The sequence below is a fragment of the Scyliorhinus torazame genome, chromosome 7 (genome assembly GCF_047496885.1).
Source record: "Scyliorhinus torazame isolate Kashiwa2021f chromosome 7, sScyTor2.1, whole genome shotgun sequence".
Taxonomy (NCBI): domain Eukaryota; kingdom Metazoa; phylum Chordata; class Chondrichthyes; order Carcharhiniformes; family Scyliorhinidae; genus Scyliorhinus; species Scyliorhinus torazame.
Window position 1 is genome coordinate 139,426,940 of NC_092713.1, and position 20,498 is coordinate 139,447,437.

A 20,498-nucleotide genomic window follows, 5' to 3' on the forward strand; every position below is an offset into this window, starting at 1 on the left:
CAATGAAGTTACTGTGAAAAGCCCCTAGTCGCCACATTCCAGCTCCTGTTTGGGGACACGGAGGGAGAATTCAGAATGTCCAGATTACCTCACAGCATGTCTTTCGGGACTTGTGGAAGGAAACCGGAGCACCAGGATGAAACCCATGCAGACACGGGGAGAACGTGCAGACTCCACACAGACAGTGACCCAAGCCGGGAATCGTACCTGGGACCCTGGCACTGTGAAGCAACAGTGCTAACCAGTGTGCTACCCTGCTGCTGTTCCCCCCTCAGTCTCCTCTGCGCCAAGGAAAACAGACCCAGTCTGTCCAATCTCTCTTCATAACTAAAACTCTCCAGCCCAGGCAACATCCTGGCAAATCTCCTCTGCACCCTTTCAAGTGCTATCACATCCCTCCTTTTATGTGGATTCCAGAACTATGCACAATACTCTCGCTGTGGCCGAACCAATGTTTTATTCAGTTCCAGAATAACCTCCCTGATTTTAGAATTTATGACTCAGCTAATAAAGGTTTGCATACCACCTGCCTTCTTAACCACTGTATCCACCTGCCCTGCTACCTTAAGGGACCAGTGGACATGCACACCAAGGTCACTCTGATGCTCGGTGCTTCTCAGGATCCTGCTGTTTATCCTGTATTCCCTTGCACTGTTTTCCCTTTCCAAGTGCATCACCTCACACTTTTAAAAAATAAATTTAGTGTACCCAATTCATTTTTTTCCAATTAAGGGGCAATTTTGCGTGTTCAATCCACCTATCCTGCACTTCTTTGGGTTGTGGGGGTGAAACCCAAGCAAACACAGGGAGAATGTGCAAACTCCACACGAACAGTGACCCAGAGCCGGGATCGAACCTGGGACCTCGGCGCCGTGAGACAGCAATGCTAACCACTGCACCACCGTGCTGCCCCTACCTCACACTTTTCCAGATTGAATTCTATTTGCTACTGATCAGCCCATCTGATCAGCCTGCCTACATCTTCCTGTAATCTAAAGCTATCCACCTCACTATTTAGCACCCCACCAATTTCGATCATCCACAAACTAATTGATCAACCTTCCTACATTCAAATCTAAATTATTTACATAAACAAAAAAAAAGCAAGGGCCCAACACTGATGCCTGTGGGACCCCACTAGGCACAGGCTTCCTGGACAACACTCTGTGGGGGAGCTGAAAAATCCCGCCCAAATTTAGATAGTTAAGCGTATTTCTAATTGACTTTCTCATTCTGTATTTAATTGTTTAATAAACATTTATTTGATTTAAAATCATCACAAAAACGTCTGGTTTTCACATCTTTCCTCATTGCAAAACACAGTTGAGGGCAGAGGTTTCATGTTTCCATGATGCAAGGTCAAAGAGAAATGGGAGGAGTGTTGCCACCCGTGATTTCAGTTTTCACTGGAGCTTCTGCACATGATTTGTGTTCACGCTCCAGTCATTCATTAGCCAACACTTCTGTCATGGTGCCATACTGCTTTCCTACAATAATTGAAAGCAACTGGATGATGGGTCAGTCACCAGCGGGGTTAGGTTTAAGATCCGGGGGCCAAGGTTTAGAGGAGATATGTGAGGCAGATATTTTACGCAGTGGGTGGTGAGTGTCTGGAACGCGTTGCCAGGGGAGGGTTGTGGAAGCAGATATATTAACGGTGTTCAAAAGGCATCTTGACAAACACATGGATAGGATGGGGAAAGAGCAGTGTTTTTCAAACTTTTTTTCCGGGGACCCAGTTTTACCAACTGGCCAACCTTCGGGACCCACGCCGGCCGACCTTCGGGACCCACGCCGGCCGACCTTCGGGACCCACGCCATCCGACCTTTGCGGCCCACGCCGGCCGACCTTTGCGGCCCACGCCGGCCGACCTTCGCGATCCACCATTTTCTCATACCTTGGAGGAATCCAATCGCACCCAAAGCACGTGATGGCGACGTTCGGGGGCCATGACCAGCTCTCTGCCTACCTCAGGCAGGAAGATTACATAGAATTTTTATTTAAACCTTCTGCGTCTCCGATTGTGCAAACTCACCGGCTTTTATATTCAATATTTATTTGTTTTTTGTAAATTGGAACAATGTTGTTGCACAGGTACGACCTCCGCAAAGCCATCCGGAATGCCAAGAGAGAATATCAAACCAAGCTAGAGTCACAGACAGACTCTCGGCGGTTGTGGCAAGGACTAAACAACATAACAGGCTACAAAGTGAAGCCGAACAGTATCTCTGGCAGCAGCGCACCCCTCCCCAATGAACTCAATGCATTCTATGCTCGGTTCGAGCAGGTAACCGACAATCCGCTGGCGAGTGCCCCAGCAGCCCATAATTCACCCATACCCACCATCACAGCTTCCGAAGTCAGATTGGCCTTCCTGAAAGTGAACCCTCGGAAGGCGATGGGCCCACACGGGATCCCTGGTCGTGCACTCAGAACCTGCATGGACCAGCTGGCAGAGGTATTCACGGACATCTTTAACCTGTCCCTACTCCACTCCGAGTTCCCCACCTGCTTCAAGAAGACCACCATCATACCGGTACCAAAGAAGAACCAGGCAACGTGCCTCAATGACTACCGACCAGTGGCCCTGACTTCAGTCGTAATGAAGTGCTTCGAGAGGTTGATCGTGAAGCGCATCACCTCCATACTCCCAGATCGCCTTGATCCACTGCAATTCGCATACCACTGCAACCGGTCCACATCAGACACCATTTCCCTGGCCCTACACTCATCCCTAGAGCATCTCGAAAACAAGGACTCCTACATTAGACTCCTATTTATTGACTACAGCTCCGCCTTCAACACCATAATCCCAGCCAAGCTCATATCAAAGCTCCAAAACCTAAGACTTGGCTCCCCACTCTGCAACTGGATCCTCGATTTTCTGACCAACAGACCCCAATCAGTAAGAATGAACAACAACACCTCCTCCACAATAGTCCTCAACACCGGCGCCCCGCAAGGCTGCGTACTTAGCCCACTACTCTACTCCCTGTACACACACGACTGCGTGGCAAAACTTGGTTCCAACTCCATCTACAAGTTTGCTGACGATACGACCATAGTGGGCCGGATCGCGAATAACGATGAGTCCAAATACAGGAGGGAGATAGAGAACCTAGTGGAGTGGTGTAGCGACAACAATCTCTCCCTCAATGCCAGCAAAACTAAAGAGCTGGTAATTAACTTCAGGAAGCAAAGTACTGTACACACCCATGTCAGCATCAATGGGGCCGAGGTGGAGATGGTTAGCAGTTTCAAATTCTTAGGGGTGCACATCTCCAAAAATCTGTCCTGGTCCACCCACGTCGACGCTACCACCAAGAAAGCACAACAGCGCCTATACTTCCTCAGGAAACTAAGGAAATTCGGCATGTCCACTTTGACTCTTACCAACTTTTACAGATGCACCATAGAAAGCATCCTATCAGGCTGCATCACAGCCTGGTATGGCAACTGCTCGGCCCAGGACCGCAAGAAACATCAGAGAGTCGTGAACACCGCCCAGTCCATCACACAAACCTGCCTCCCATCCATTGACTCCATCTACACCTCCCGCTGCCTGGGGAAAGCGGGCAGTATAATCAAAGATCCTTCCCACCCGGCTTACTCACTCTTCCAACTTCTTCCATCGGGCAGGAGATACAGAAGTCTGAGAACACGCACAAACAGACTCAAAAACATCTTGTTCCTCACTGTCACCAGACTCCTAAATGACCCTCTAATGGACTGATTTCATTAACACTACACCCTGTATGCTTCATCCGATGCCAGTGCTTTTGTAGTTATATTGTATATGTTGTGTTGCCCTATTATGTATTTTCTTTTATTCCCTTTTCTTCTCATGTACTTAATGATCAGTTGAGCTGCTCGCAGAAAAATACTTTTCACTGTACCTCGGTACACGTGACAATAAACAAATCCAATCCAATCCAATCCACAGCATGTTTAATCAAAGAGACCAAAGCCCATGTCATTGTCAGACTCTTCAGATTCTTCCTGTTTCTTCTCTTCGTTTTTCTCTTCAGCAGCAACAGGGGCAGCGGTGGAAACAACTGCTGCAGCAGCTGGGGCACGATGACCAGCACCAACGTTGCAGATCAGACTATTGATGTCAATATTAGCCAATGCCTCGGCAAACAGACTAGGCCAGAAAGGCTTAATGGTCACACCAGCTGTTTTAATCAGGGCATTGAGTTTGTCTTCAGTGACAGTGACCTCGTCGTCGTGCAGGATGAGCGCGCTGTAGATACAGGTGAGTTCCGAGGTGGAGGCCATGGCGCTGGATCTCTGTGGGTGGGTCCGATGGTGCTCGTCGCCGGGTGGAAACTTGGGCTTAGCTTCGTTCAGAAGAACCAAGCACTTCCGAACCGGGCAGAGCAAGCAGCAGCCGGCTTTTAACTATGCCGGCTGCAAGCGGCCTTTTTACCATGTAAAAAAAATGAGGCCACACTGAGCATGTGTGCCCGATCATCAGTGCGCATACGCAGTTTTGCGCATGAGCACCAATGATCGGGCACGCATGCGCACTGCGGCCGCATTTTTAAAATATATTTGTGCCCATTTTGAAGGCCACTTGCTGCCGGCATAGTTAAAAGCCGGCTGTTGTGCGCGGATTTGCGCGATCGAGAGTGCCTCGATGGACAGCTCCGCAACCCTCCCGACACCTGCCCTCGTGACCCACCTGCAGGTGCGCCCCCGACTTTGACAATGCCTGGTATAGAGGGATACGGTAAAAGGAAGTGCTGAGGGTTTTGGCAACGGTTAGTATCATGACCGGTATAGGCTTGCAGGGCCGAAGGGCCTGTTCCTCTGCTGTATTGTTCTTTGTTCTTTACTTGACTGCCACCCAAACAGTGTTTTTCCCCCGTTTTCAATCTTTTTGTATCTGGTAAAGAGAAATATTCAAATAATCTTTTTAACTATCTTTCTTAAAACCTCTGGGTTTTATTTTCAGGGTTGCACACAATTGTGTCCTGGGGAATGATCTTCAGGCCAATCCTGGAGGGTTGGCAACCCTAGGGACAAGTGAAAGAACTGAAGTGCCTCGAGCAAGCGAGAATGGCAGGATTTTGAAAAGCTGTCATCTGAAAGAAAAGTCAACGAAGTAAGTGAGAAAAGAGAGAGAAAACAAATAACCAGCAAAAAACACATGATGGAGGCAGGGGTTATGTTTGAAAATTGTTGAACTCTGTTTTGAGTCCAGAAGGCTGTAAACTGCCCAGAAGAAAGATGAGGTGCTATTTCTCAAGCTTGTTTCAAGTATCATTGGAAGACTGTAGCAAGTCAAGGTCAGAGAGGGAACAAGGTGGAGGGAGGAATTAAAACAATAAGCATTCCCGCTCTGACCTTCCTGTCCGTGACTTGCTGCAGTGTTCCCATGATGGTCAAAACAGGCTCTTGAGGACTAGCACCTCATACTTCAACTGGGCACTTGATAACCTTCTTAATCAACACTGAGTTCAACAATTTTAGATCATTATCCGTGTCTCTATTTTACTTCATTTTTTGTTGATTTTTTTATCTCTCACCTCTCTTTTATTCCCTTCAATTTTCATTCAGTCAGCAATCATCCTACTATTCACAGCCCCTACAGGCATATCTTTTGTTTCTTTACTTGTCCCATTTCCACTTTGCCTTACATCATGGAAGCATTTTCTCATTTAATATCTCCTGTGCTTCACCATACCACAGGCCATCTTTTTTGTTCTTCGATCCCCCCTCCCCCCCATTTCACCTGTTCAAAACCTATCACAGTCCCAACATTTCTCAGTTCTGATGAAGTGTCCCAGACCTGAGAATGTTAACTCAGGTTTCTCACTCCATTGATGCTGCCATTAATGCTGAGTATTTCCGGCATCCTTCCTTTTTATTTTACATTAGCTCACATCCCCTCTTGTGACAGTGCATTCCCTCATTTTACTGTCTGCTCTCTTGAGAATTGAACTGAACAGCCACATTCCCTCACTAATTCCCTCACTAAGTTGAGCTATCAGCAAGCTGTTAGAATTGTAGAAATTCATAGAGACTTTACAGCATGGAATGAGGTCATTTGGCCTGTAACACCTGCACCCGCTCTTTGATGGAGAAGTCCGATGTGTTGGGTGTTCTGGATCACATACAGGTCACCAACACTTGAAATAGTGCAACACTATTTAATTGAATCATTAACTGTTTGAACATACTCAGACTGTGGGTTAATACGATACCAGCTTTAACTAAAGACCTTTGCCTTGTCCTAACCAGTCGATGCACTCAGCACATGGGTGAACGTCTGTGTTACAGGCTGCGAGCTCTGTCCTCCTAGCTAGCTGCAACTCGAATGAGCGGGAACACTGATGCCCCCTGTCTTTATAGTGCATGTGCTCTCACTGGTGATTGGCTGCGGTGTTGTGTGTGTTGATTGGTCCCACTGTTTGTCCATCAGTGTGTATCTGCACCATGACATGCTGGTGTATATTATGACATCCCCCCTTTTATAAAAAATGTGCCTGCGTGGCAATAAATAGTGTGCGGTGAATGTTCCTGACTACGTGTGTGCGAAATATTTACAGGACTATGTACATAAAACAAAGCTATTTACATGGGAAGGTGCCTGGTGCAGAAAAACAGTGTGTCATAAGAATAACGAGATGAACACTATATATAAACCACTTGAACGATTAAACGGAAGAACAGAACAAATCAGAAAGTCCATAAGTCCACAAAGTTCACAAATTAAGGCTCTGAGGTGGGCGACGAATTCTGGTTGATCGCCTCAAGGGTGGGTCGGAAGCCACCAGCTGAGGAGAGGGCTGGACTGCATCAGAGTGAGGAAGATGCAGCGTGATCGGAATCTCTGCATTGTCCAGGTCTGGGTCAACAGGAGGGCATGGCAATGGTGGAGGATCACGTAGTGAGCACGGAACGAGATGAAGGGCACGTCGATTGCGGAGCAGAATGGAGCCATCCGGTAGACGAACCAGGAACGAGCGGGTGGCCACCTGCCCAAGAACCACAGCGGTTGCAGACCATCCACCATCCGGAAGATGGATGCGGACGTTGTCATCTGGAGCCAGAGCAGGGAGATTAGCTGCACGGGAGTCATGAGCCACCTTGTGCTGTGCACGAGACAGCTGCATCCGGCGAAGGACCGGAACGTGGTCGAGGTCTGGGACATGAATGGACGGCACTGTCATGCTCAGGGTGCGACCCAGGAGCAGCTGGGCTGACGACAGGCCAGTGGACAGTAGGGCCGAGCGATAAGCCAGCAAGGCGAGGTAGAAATCCGACCCAGCATCGGCAGCCTTGCAGAGGAGCCGTTTGACTATGTGGACGCCCTTCTCCACTTTGCCGTTGGATTGGGGGTACAGGGGACTGGATGTCACATGCACAAAGTTGTACCTCCTGGCAAAGTTGGACCATTCCTGGCTTGCGAAGCAGGGGCCATTGTCCGACATCACAGTGAGTGGGATGCCGTGTCGAGCAAAGGTGTCCTTACAGACACGGATGACTGCAGACGATGTGATGTCGTGTAATCGTACCACCTCCGGGTAGTTTGAAAAGTATTCTACAATCAGGACATAGTCCCTGGCCAGCGCGTGGAACAGGTCGTGGTCCAAGGGGATGTGACCAACTCATGGGGCTGTCGGGCCTCACGTGGTTGGGCCGGCTGGAAGCGCTGACAGGTGGGGCAGTTGAGAACTGTGTTGGCTATGTCGTCATTGATGCCGGGCCAGTACACTGCCTCTCGGGCCCGTCGGCAGCACTTTTCCACGCCAAGATGGCCCTCGTGTAGCTGTTCCAAGACGAGCTGGCGCATGCTATGAAGGATGACAATGCGGTCCAGTTTCAGGAGAACACCATCTACTACCGCCAGGTCATCTCTGACGTTATAGAACTGCGGGCATTGGCCCTTAAGCCACCTGTCTGTTAGATGGCGCATGACACGTTGTAGCAAAGGGTCAGCCGCCGTCTCACGGCAAATTTGGACGAGGCATTCATCCGTGGCAGGTAGATTGGAGGCCACGAAGGCCACATGGGCTTCAACCTGGCAGACTATTCCCGCTGGGTCACACGGAGTGTTGACTGCCCTGGAGAGAGCGTCGGCAATGATGAGGTCTTTGCCTGGGGTGTATACCAGCTGGAAGTCGTATCGCCGGAGCTTGAGAAGAATACGCTGGAGGCGAGGCGTCATGTCGTTCAAGTCTTTATGTATTATATTGACCAGTGGACGATGGTTGGTCTCGACGGTGAATTGAGGAAGGCCGTACACATAATCGTGAAACTTGACGACACCGGTCAGAAGGCCCAGGCACTCCTTTTCTATCTGCGCGTAGCGCTGTTCCGTGGGGGTCATGGCGCATGACGCATATGCAACGGGGGCCCATGATGAGGCCACATCGCGTTGCAGGAGCAACGCCCCAATGCCGGATTGGCTGGCATCGGTCGAAATTTTGGTCTCTTTTGCTGGATCAAAGAAAGCTAAGATTGGGGCCGTGGTGAGTTTGGTTTTGAGTCCTCTTCATTCGCGCTCGTGGGCAGGAAGCCATTGGAAGTCTGTTGTCTTCCTGACCAGGTTCTTGAGAGCCATGGTGTGAGAGGCGAGGTTAGGGATGAACTTCCCTAAAAAGTTGACCATGCCCAGATATCGGAGGACCGCCTTCTTGGCCTCTGGCATTTTCATGGCTGTGATAGCAGCCACCTTGGCCGCATCCGGCCGCACACCCAACTAGGAGATGTGGTCCCCGAGGAACTTGAGTTCCGTCTGACCAAAGGAGCATTTGGCTCTGTTGAGGCGCAGGCCCTGCTCACGTATGCGTTTGAACACACGCTGGAGGCGACTGACATGCTCCTGCGGGGTGGTGAACCAAATGATTATGCCGTCAACATAGACGCGAACACCTTCAATGCCTTCCATCATTTGTTCCATGATCCTGTGGAACACGTCTGAAGCAGATATCGTACCAAACGGCATCCTGGTGTAACAATATCTGCCAAAGGGGGTATTAAATGTACACAGTTTCCTGCTGGATTTGTCGAGCTTGATTTGCCAGAATCCTTTCGAGGCGTCGAGTTTGGTGAAGAGCTTGGCGCGAGCCATCTCACATGTGATCTCTTCGCGCTTGGGAATTGGATAATGCTCCCTCATGATATTGCGATTCAGATCCTTGGGATCGCCGGAAGGCTTTTTTACACACACCATGGAACTGACCCAGTCGGTTGGTTCCGTAACTCTGCAGATCACTCCTTGGTCCAGGAGGTCCTGCAGCTGCTGCTTGAGGTGGTCCTTAAGGGGTGCTGGGACCCTGCGAGGTGCATGCACCACAGGCGTGGCGTTCTGTTTGAGTAGGATCTTGTAAGTGTATGGGAGCGTGCCCATGCCTTCGAAGACGTCGCGGTGCTGGTTGATGATGGCGTCGAGTTGCGCCTGAAGTCAGCATCCTGGAAGGCAGACGTGTCATCAGGAGAGAGAGAGAGTGCACTCTCTGAACGAGGTTCAACAGCTTGCATGCCTGTGCGCCAAGCAGGGAGTCTTTCGAGGAGCCCACGATCTCGAAAGGATGGGTTTGCATGACCTGTGCGTCACTTCAATTTGGCACGAGCCGCTAGCAGGAATGACGTTGCCATTATAATCCAATAGCTGGCAGGCTGATGGAAGGATGGCTGGTTTGACACAAAGGCTTTGGAAGTCAGACCACGCCATGAGATTGGCGGAGGCACCAGTGTCCAGGCGGAATCGTATTTGGGACCGGTTGACCGTCAGGGTGGCACACCACTCATCGTCTGGATCGATGCTGTATACCGACAGCGGCTGGTGTCTTTGCTTCGGGGACAGCCTGTTTTTCATTACGCATGCGCAGTGCGGTCATGCGTGGTGCGCGCCTGCGCATTACGTTCCTCCACGTCGCCGTCCCCTCGTTTGGTGCGCACAAGCGCGGGAGTCTGCGAAAAGCGAGCAAAATGGCCGCCTTCATTCAGGCTGAGGCCCAGGAGGTGCTCAATCACTTGGACCCGTTCCGCCTCGTGGGGACCATGCGTGAGAAAGGATTGGAAAGTTTCATCCTTACCCTGAAAACGCTGTTGGAACGCATAGCGCTCAAAACTTTCGTTCACCTCTACGCTGCAGTGTCAAACTTGAGGAGGACCGTCTTGAACTTCGTTTTATCTTCATCATCTGCAAAGGTGAGAGAGTTGAAAATGTGGATGGCATGGTCCCCGGCCGTGGAGAGGAGAAGAGCAATCTTTCTGGTATCCGAGGCGCCCTCCCTGCCTGTGGCTTCAAGGAAGAGCTGGAAGCGCTGTTTGAAAATCTTCCAGTTGGCCCCGAGGTTGCCGACGATGCGGAGCGGCGGCGGCGGCGGCTGATGTTGTCCATGTTGCAGGATGACGGAATGCTGGCGGAAGGCAGATCACTTGCAGGTAGGTCTAAGAAGTGCTAATATCCCTCAACTCCTGGTATCATGATGTTGGGTGTCCTGGATCACGTACAGGTCACCAACACTTGAAATAGTGCAACACTATTTTATTGAATCATTAACTGTTTAAACATACTCAGACTGTGGGTTAATACAATACCAGCTTTAACTAAAGACCTGTGCCTTGTCCTAACCAGTCGATGCACTCAGCACATGGTGAATGTCTGTGTTACAGGCTGTGAGCTCTCTCTTCCTAGTTAGCTGCAGCTCGAATGAGCGGGAACTCTGATGCCCCCTGTCGTAATAGTGCGTGTGCTCTCACTGGTGATTGGTTGCGGTGTTGTGTGTGTTGATTGGTCCCACTGTGTGTCCATCAGTGTGTGTCTGCACCATGATATACTGGTGTATATTATGACAAAGCCCTGTTTGGTCTTATCTCCCTTTGTTTTATCCATAAGTTCCACATTCTCAAGTACCTGTCAACTCTCTTTTAAAATTGTTTATGGGATCAGTTGTTTTATTCAATGTGAAAACTCCTGACACAGCAAAGGGAAATTATAAACACGTTTCCCTCCGATGTCCACATGGATCATATCCCCTCAAGAAGATGATGGTCCTTTTATAGAGTAAATTATTCACTTGCACTGTTATACAGAAAGGTTGCTTTTAACAACGTGCTCTTTAGCACAAATTGTCAAAAAGCACATCAGGGAATTCCTTGAGGCAATAGCATACATGGCGAAAGGAGGTTGTCAAATTATACTGTGAACTAAGCATAAAAGAAGAATACCATGGATGCTGGAATCTGAAACAAAAGTGGAAAAATGCTGGAAAAACTCAGCGGGTCTGGCAGCATCTGTGAAGCAAGAAACGGAGTTAATGTTTTAAGCCTGCATGATTCTTCTTCCAAGCTAAAAAGATAGAGAAGTTGATGGATTTTATACTATGTAAGAGGGGCTAGAGCAGCTGGAGCACAGTAGAAGGTCAGTGATTGGTGGGAGCTGGGAAAGATTCGAACAAAGATGCATAAATCTTGAGACAGAGGAAGCATGAATGGCAGGAGAAGATTCTAATAGTTGCCCAAAGATAAGATGGGAGAATCACAAAGGTGTTATTAGGAGAATAAAGGCCAGCGCTCAGTGAAAGTAAAATTGAAGAACAAGTGGCAGATGGCCCGGTGGGGGAGAGGCAGTTGCATTGGGAAAAAACATGGGCGGGATTCTCTCAGCCCACGCCGGGCTGGACAATCGCCGGGCCAGGAGCGAATCGCGCGATGCTGCCCCGACTCCGGTCCGCTGATTCTCCGGGGAGGGAATCAGCGCCATTGGCGACGACGTGGTCGGTGCGGTGCCGGTCAGGTGCCGCTCTACGCAGCCCCCCCCCGGCGATTCTCCATCCGGGATCGGAGCATACTGATCGGCGGGCCGGCCTCTCGGGCTGGGGGCTTCTTTTGCTCCGCGCCGGCCCCTGTAGCCCTACGCCATGTTGCATCGGGGCCGGCGTGGAGAAGGGAGCCACTGCGCATGCGCGCAACCACGCTGGTCGCATTGCGCATGCGCACATTGGCGCCGGTTGCACTGCGCATACGTAGACCCGCGGCGCCCATTTGATGCCGGCATCAGCAGCTGGAGCGGCGTGGGTCGCTCCAGTGCTGTGCCTGCCTACTGGGGGGCCTGGAATCGTTGCTCCTGAGGACCTGTTGACGCCGCCGTGAAATGCAATGGCATTTACGACGGCGTTAACATTTAGCCTCAGGATCAGAGAATCCCACCCCATGTTTTGAATAAAAAAGGGATCAAGATGGAGGAGAAAAGTTACAGTCTAAAGTTATTGAACTCAATGTTAAGTCCTGAGGGCTGTAACTTGAATTCCTTTGTCCCAATTATAATAGTGCAGCAGGTTTTCAGTAGCGTTTTTTAAAAAAAAATTTGGAGTACACAAATATTTTTTTTCCAATTATGGGGCAATTTAGCGTGTCCAATCCACTTAGCCGGCACATCTTTGAATTGTGGGGGTGAAACCCACGCAGACTCTGGGAGAATGTGCAAACTCCACACGGACAGTGACCCAGGGCCAGGATTCGAATCCGGGTCCTCAGCGCCTCAGGTTGCAGTGCTCACCACTGCGCCACGTGCCGCCCTCAGGATTTCAGTAGAGTTGCTGATCTTTCAGAATTGTCTTGGGCCATCTTTCAAGAATTAAATATTAACCTCCTGGGCACTGCTGTCAGCAACCATGAGAAAACCTGACATTTTTTTTAAAAGCCCTTTATTTTAAATTTCCTTTAGAAACTTTTGACTATTATCTCTTGTGACCAGCTTTCCACATTCCACTCACCATAAACTGGAACTCATTCAAAAACTCTTCTGCCCCTACCTTAAGCCAAATTAAGTCCTTCTCACCAATCCCCACTGTGCTTCCTGACCCACATTCGCTCCCCGTCCAACCGTTGGATTTTTAAATTTTCATCCCTATGTTTAAACCACGGGTGGCTTCACTTGATCCGCCCTTTCTCTCTAGCCTCCTCAATCTCGGCAACCCTGCAAGGACTCTTATGTTCCTCTTTTCTGCGCTTTTGTGCATCTCGCATTTCCTTTGCCCCACCATGAGTAGCCATGTTTCCAGCTGCTTGGGTCTAAGCTATAGAATTCCCTCCGGTTATGTCGTATGGCACACTTCTGGCATTGTCAAGAGACTTCAGGCTTTGTTCGGAACAAGAGGTATTTATTAGTAAAGAGAACGTTGGTACAGGAGTTTTGCAGCACTGAGCTGCCTAGGAGCTACAGCTGTAGTCCGTACACGTTTAGTACATGACTTCCGGATGTATTCCACCTGAGAGAGGACTCCATCCTCTGGGGTGATCACTCATTCTTGGTTCCCATTGGTCCCTCAAGTCAGGTGACCCTCTTATGCTGTACTGTTTTAAGAGGCAAACACCACAAACACAACAATACCCCCCTTTTAGTTATTTTTATCCACTCTTCAAAATCTGTTTACTCAAACCCTCATTCTAAATAAATATACACAAGTTAGACGTTTGTAAATCAATGTAGCGATTGTTCAACGACAAGATCCTGAGGCTTGCATTTAACATAATAGTTCTACGTCCAAATATAGTCTTGCATGCAATTCTTGGGTACAGGGCTGCTTCTTTCTGAGTCCTGTTCTAGACTCTGCGTTGACCATTACATAATTTACTCTGCAGACGGTGTCACTCTCGAATCCTTTATTGATCCTTTTGTCTATCATGCACCTTACACTACAATGCATGCAGTCACCGTCTTCACAATACAATGCAGTCTTTTATCTTGGCAGCTCATTCACAAACTCAGTGTGCCACATGTGAAGGAATAGTAATCTGTTTCTGGTACTTACATTGTGTGATAAAGTTCCTTCTCTTCATAGAATTTACAGTTGGCATCTTTTCCAATGACCATGTTGTTGTGCTTTTCTATTAGTGTGACCATTTCAGCAATCTTGTTCTGGCATGTAATCTCAGTTTCCTTCTGGATTTTGTTTATTGTCACGTGTAACGAGGTACAGTGAAAAGTATTTTTGCGTGAGCAGCTCTACAGATCATTAAGCACATGAAAAGAAAAGTAAATAAAAGAAAATACATAGGGCATCACAGGTACACAATGTAACTACATAACACTGGCATCGGGAGAAGCATACAGGGGTGTAGTGTTAATGAGGTCAGTCCATAAGAGGGCCGTTTAGGAGTCTGGTAACAGCAGGGAAGAAGCTGTTTTTGAGTCTGTTTGTGTGTGTTCTCAGACTTTTGTATCTCCTGCCCGGTGGAAGAAGTTGGAAGAGTGAGTAAACCAGGTGGGAGGGGTCTTTGATAATGCAGCCCGCTTTCCTCAGGCAGTGGGAGGTGTAGATGGAGTCAATGGATGGGAGTCAGGTTCGTGTGATGGGCTGGGCTGTGTTCACCACTCTCTGATGTTTCTTGCGGTCGTGGGCCAAGCAGTTGCCGTACCAGGCTGTGATACAGCCAGATCGGATGCTTTCTATGGTGCAACTTGTAAAAGTTGGTAAGAGTTAATGTGGATATGCCGTATTTCCTTAGTTTCCTGAGGAAGTATAGGCACTGTTGTGCTTTCTTGGTGGTAGCATTGACGTGGATGGACCAGGACAGATTAGCAATTCAGGAGAAATGTGTACTAAATATAACAAGAAGGAAGAAAGAAATGATGACCGCAGAAGTAGAGTTTGCGGCAACTAAAACAAAAAGAATGTCAATTCACTGAAAACATGCAAAGCATGAGAAGGGAGAAATCGTTATCAAATGTTGTTAGAAGGGAATCATAGAATTTCACTATAGAATCTTAGAATTTACAGTGGAAGGCCATTCGGTCCATAGAGTCTGCACCGGCACCTAGAAATGAAAATGCTAACCATCTCTACCTTGGCCCCGTTGATGCTGACAGGGGTGTGTACAGTACTTTGCTTCCTGAAGTCAACGACCAGCTCTTTAGTTTTGCTGGCATTAAGGAATAGATTATTGTTGCTGCACCACTCCACTAGGTTATCTATCTCCCTCCTGTATTCTGACTCGTCATTATTCGAGATCCGGCCCACTATAGTCGTATCATCAGCAAACTTGTAGATGGAGTTGGAACCAAATTTTGTCACACAGTCGTGTGTGTACAGGGAGTAGAGTCGGGGGCTACGTACGCAGCCTTGTGGGGCCCTGTTATTGAGGACTATTGTGGAGGAGGTGTTGTTGTTTATTCTTACTGATTGTGGTCTGTGGGTCTGAAATGCGAGGATCCAGTTTCAGAGTGAGGAGCCAAGACCTAGGTTTTGGAGCTTTGATATGAGCTTAGCTGGGATTATGGTGTTGAAGGCTGAGCTGTAGTCAATAAATAGGTGTCTGATATGGAGTCCTTGTTGTCGAGATGCTCTAGAAATGAATGTAGGGCCAGGGAGATGGCGTCTCTGCCTGATTTGCTGCTTTGTCTAGTTCTCTCTGGCATGACTTCCTTCAATTGGGAAGTTTCATTTTCCAATCTTTTCCTTTCGTCTTGTGCATCACCAATCTGCTCCTTGGACCTGAGCAGTTCTTTATTTAATGCAGCCACTTTCTCCTCCGCTTGTAGTTTGCACTCAGTCTCCATCTGTTGCAGTTTTGTCTGAGCCAATTCCAGCTCCATCTCCTTTATCTTGATATTCATCTGAAGTACCCTTAGGTGAGCTGACAATTGTAAGTGGCTCCTCTTAATAGAAGAGTTCTCTGCAAGGACGGCACAGTGGTGCAGTGGCTAGCACTGCTGCCTACAGTGCTGAGGACCCGGGTTCAATTCCGGCCCTGGGTCACTGTCCGTGTGGAATTTGCACATTCTCCTCGTGTTTGCATGGGTTTCGCCCCCACAACCGAAAGATATGCAGGGTAGGCAGATTGGCCATGCTAAATTGCCCCTTAATTGGGAAAAAATAATTGGTAGTCTAAAATATTTCTTTTAAGTTCTCTGCAGAGATCACAGTCTTCAAACTGTTTCCGAATTCATTAGAACTCAGCTTTATTTTCCAACGGTTGCCTTCCCAATCTCTCATTCAGTTGAGAACTGATTTGTTTGTATCCGATGATTAAGTTCTCCTTCTTGGTTTCTGATTCTCATTCTCAATATGTCCAACTATTACTTTTGGTCCATTTGTCTCATGTGAATATTGCTCCATCTGCATTCCAACCTTGATTTCCAACTCTTTACTGAACACATCGGAGTTCTTCCTCAAACCACTGCAGTTTTTCTTCTGCCAGAATAACTTTCTCTTGTCGAAGAAAGTCACAATCATTCTTTAGTCCAATACTCTACGTTTGCAATCCATTCAGTTTATCCGTTTCAGACTTTCTTCCAAGGTGAATCCATGATTCACATTGAATCATGGATGCACCTTGTGTGGCATGGTGGCACAGTGATTAGCACTGCTGCCTCACAGCTCCAGGGAGCCAGCCTCGAGTGACTGACCGCGTGGAATTTGCACTTCCTCTCCGTTTCTACATGAGTTTCCTCCACAAAGATGTGTAGGTTAGGTTGATTGGCCACGATAAATTGTCACTTAGTGCCCAAAAGGTTAGGTGTGGTTACTGGGTACAGGGATAAGGTGGAGGCATGGGCTTAAATAGGGTGTTCTTTCTGGCGCAGACTCTATGGACCGAATGGCCTTCCTCTGCACTGTAAATTCTAAGATTCTATAGTGAAATTCTATGATTCCCTTCTAACAAAATTTGGTAACGATTTCTCCCTTCTCATGCTTCGCATTTTTTCAGTGAACTGACATTCTTTTTGTTTCAGTTGCCGCGAACTCCACTTCTGCGGTCATCATTTCTTTCTTCCTTCTTGTACACATTTCTCCTGAATTGCTAACTTGTTCCAACAGTTGTGTTCTCTCTTTGGGATTGTCCATTTCTAAGTCCTCCTCAGCACCCTGAACACTGGACAGTTTCTGCCTCTCTGTAGAATGCCAATTTCTCCAGTTCATTTGTGGTTTCCACACGACTGGTAGTTCGATCATTCAATTGGATCTCTAGAGAATTCCCAATAACGACTCTGGTAAATGACACTTTGGCTCTGATTTCTGCTTCAACAGTACGGTAATTCTTGCATTAGATGATACAGGATGTACTACATGAGCGCCATGGAACAAATCTTCCATGCATTTCACTCTGAGACTAGTAGTTCTCTCACCCATCACAAAACTGATAACCTCCATTACATGGGATTTCCTTGGCTCTTCGAATTCTATGCTATGACCACCGTTGCTGAGTTCTGCTCGTGCCTTTTCTCTCAACACTTTCTTCCTTTTATTCACATCTTCATGCTCGAACTCTAGTCCCTTCACCACTTGCTGGTGAACGTTGTTTCTTATTTGCCCTAGTATATTTCCGAGCTACTTCCACCTTTTTCATAGTGCTTGTTTTTTTTTCTTTGCTTTGATATAGCTGGGCCATTTCTCATTTACATTACAGTCATAAACTTTTACCTCATTTTCCATTTGCTGTAGTTCTCAGTGAAGTCTATGCAACTCTCTTTTTAATTCTTATTACTTGTTCCGCTGTGGGTTGCTTTACTTTCTGACTGACTACAGCTTTATCATTTGCTTGTAATTTATTGCCAAAACTCTTAAGGAACTTCTCATTACAATACAACAGGATGGCTGTAACTGAGCCTTGCTTGCTTTCAGCTCTTCATTTTGTAATTTAAGTGCCCTCTTTCGGTGCCCTCCTCTGAGGCCCTACAGAGCCATCCTTCTGGAGAGTCTTTCACTGCCTAGTCTGAGTCAGGCGTTGCCTCTCCTTTGAGGTCTTAATTTCCTCCACTGAGGTCTTGCTTTGTTTACGGACCTCCTTTTTAGAGATGCCCTCTACCTAAGGTCCTGGGCCTCGTCCTTTGTTCCTTCTTGTGGTTCTTGCATTAAATGTTGTACAACTTTAAATCCATTACCGCTTTAAGACTCAACTTTGTTTTAACTGCCACGGCTGCAGTTTCTCTCTGTGTGTCGGTGTCTTTTCCCACACAGAGAGAAACGGTTTTCTTAGTCCTTTTCGGGTGTCTGGAGGGTGAGTTTTCCGTTCCTTCGCCTGATACCGTTATTTTGATAATTTCACTGGTAGCTGCCGTGCTGTCCGATCAGGACCATTATCTTCTTTTAAAAAAGACTTCTTAATTTCTTTTGGGTTTTTTTCAGCAGGCAGAGGACCTATTTTGTTACCCAACTGCCAATCTTCACTGCTTGCAGTCCCTCTGTGCAGGGGTCACTACCCAGACACCCTGCAGGTTTTGTTCAGATTGGGAGGTGGGGGAAAGTTTCGGTTTCTCACTTGGCCACGTTTCTGGGACAAGCCTTGCTTTTTTAAAATCGTTTTTTTATCGTTTAAGCCTCTGAATTTTTCTCACTGCACCAAATCTCTGCCTACTATTTCTTCTTTTTAAATCTGGACCACAGCTCTCTTCCAGCTGGGTATATAATCATTTTACTTCAAACACTGTCCTTTTTTTTTTAGCTTCGCTTTCGCTCCAATGTTACTCTCCATGCTCCGGAAGACCAATCTCTCTTCATTTTAATTTTCTATATCTTTCCAAACCTCTTGACTCGCCGGCCACACCGGGTCCGTTACTCTGTCTGCCCCTCAGGCTCTGGCACTACCTCGCCCACTCTCTCTGAGTCTATTCCCCCAAAATTGGGTGGGTATCCCTCTTTTCCAAACTTCAATTAGTTTGACGACTCACAGGTTGACTGTGCCATCCAATTGATCCACCTCGTCGGCAATATACTATGTAGTGTGGCACACTTCTCGTGTTGTCACGAGTCTTCAGACTTTATTAGGAACAAGAAGGCATTTATTAATAAAGATAAAATTGGTACAGGAGTTCGCAGCACTGATCTACAGCTCCAATCCTTACATGTTTAGTGTGGTAAACCACTGTTGCACCTGTATTAGGTGATGTACGGTAGGACCTGTACTACAGGTCGGTAGTCCCTGCCTGCTGGCTCCGCCCAGTAGGCGGAGTATAAATATGTGTCCTCCGTGCAGCAGCCATTTCGCCAGCTGCTGTGGGAGGTCACACATCTTAGAACAGTAAAGCCTCAGTTGTATTCAACTTTCGTCTTTGTCCAATTGATCGTGCATCAATTTATTGCTCTAAGATTTTCAGAAGATGGACCTCCGTATCAAGCCGGATCGCCTGCAGCTGGATCCGCAATCAAGCGACGCCAAAAAGGACTTTCAGCACTGGCTAGCTTGTTTCGAGGCGTACATCAGGTCTGCACCAGACCCTGTTCCGGAGGCCCAGAAAATACAGATACTGAACTCGAGGTTGAGCTCCAATGTCTTTCCGCTGATCCAGGACGTGCCGAACTACCACAAAGCCATGGCGCTATTTAAAGAAAATTACGCCCAGCGGACGAACACGCTCTTCGCCAGACACGTACTCGCCACTCGCTCTCAGCTCCCTGTTGAGTCCATAGAAGACTTCTGGCAGGCCCTAATCCCACTAGTCCGGGACTGTGACTGTCAGGCCGTTACGGCCACTGAACATTCTAACCTCCTTATGCGGGACGCTTTTGTTACGGGGATTGGGTCGGACCTCATACGCCAGCGACTTTTAGAAGGGGCCACGCTCGATCTCGCAGAGACAAAGAAGCTAGTGCTCTCTATGACGGTCGCCTCACGCAATATTCAGGCCTATGCCCCCAGCCGCTCGGCCCACCCCTCCTACACATCGTGGACCCCACAGGCGGCCGCCCCAGCGGGGGCTTTAGCCAGCCAATACGCCTGCGCCACGCGCCAGCCAGCTAACCCCGGGGGTCCCCGATGTTACTTTTGCGGCCAGCAAAAACACCCCCGCCAACGCTGCCCGGCCTGTGCTGCCCTTTGTAAGGCTTGCGGTAAGAAGGGGTACTTTGCCGCAGTGTCCCAGGCCTGCGTAGTCACCGCTATCGCCCCCACCCCCCTCATTTACGCAAAGTGGGCGCCGCCATCTTCTCCCCCTCAGACCAAGAGTGGCCAGTGGGCGCTGCCATCTTCTCCTCCGCGCAACACGTGCGGCCCATGGGCACCGCCATCTTATTCAACCCCTGCCAGTGCAGCCCATGGGCGCCGCCATTTTGTCCTCCCCAAGATCTTCAGGCGCCGCCATCTTGTCTTCCCCACAGAACATGGGCACCACCAGCGTTCCAGGACCCGTGCCCACCGGGCACCCCATCACCCGACACCAACGACGACCAACCACGACTCGCCTCAGTGACCATCGACCAGTCTCGTCCGCACAACCTGGCCACCGCATCAACCAGCGTTAAAATCGATGGACACGTGACCTCTTGCCTGCTGGACTCCGGGAGCACCGAAAGCTTCATCCACCCGGATACGGTAAGGAGCTGCTCCGTCGCGGTACACCCCGCCAATCAAAGACTCTCCCTGGCCTCCGGATCCCATTCTGTGGCGATCCGGGGGTACTGTACGGTCACACTCGCGGTCTAGGGCGTAGAATTCAGCGGTTTCCGCCTCTACGTCCTTCCTAACCTCTGCGCTGCCCTACTACATGGCCTGGACTTCCAGTGTAACCTCCAGAGCCTAACCCTGAAATTCGGCGGGC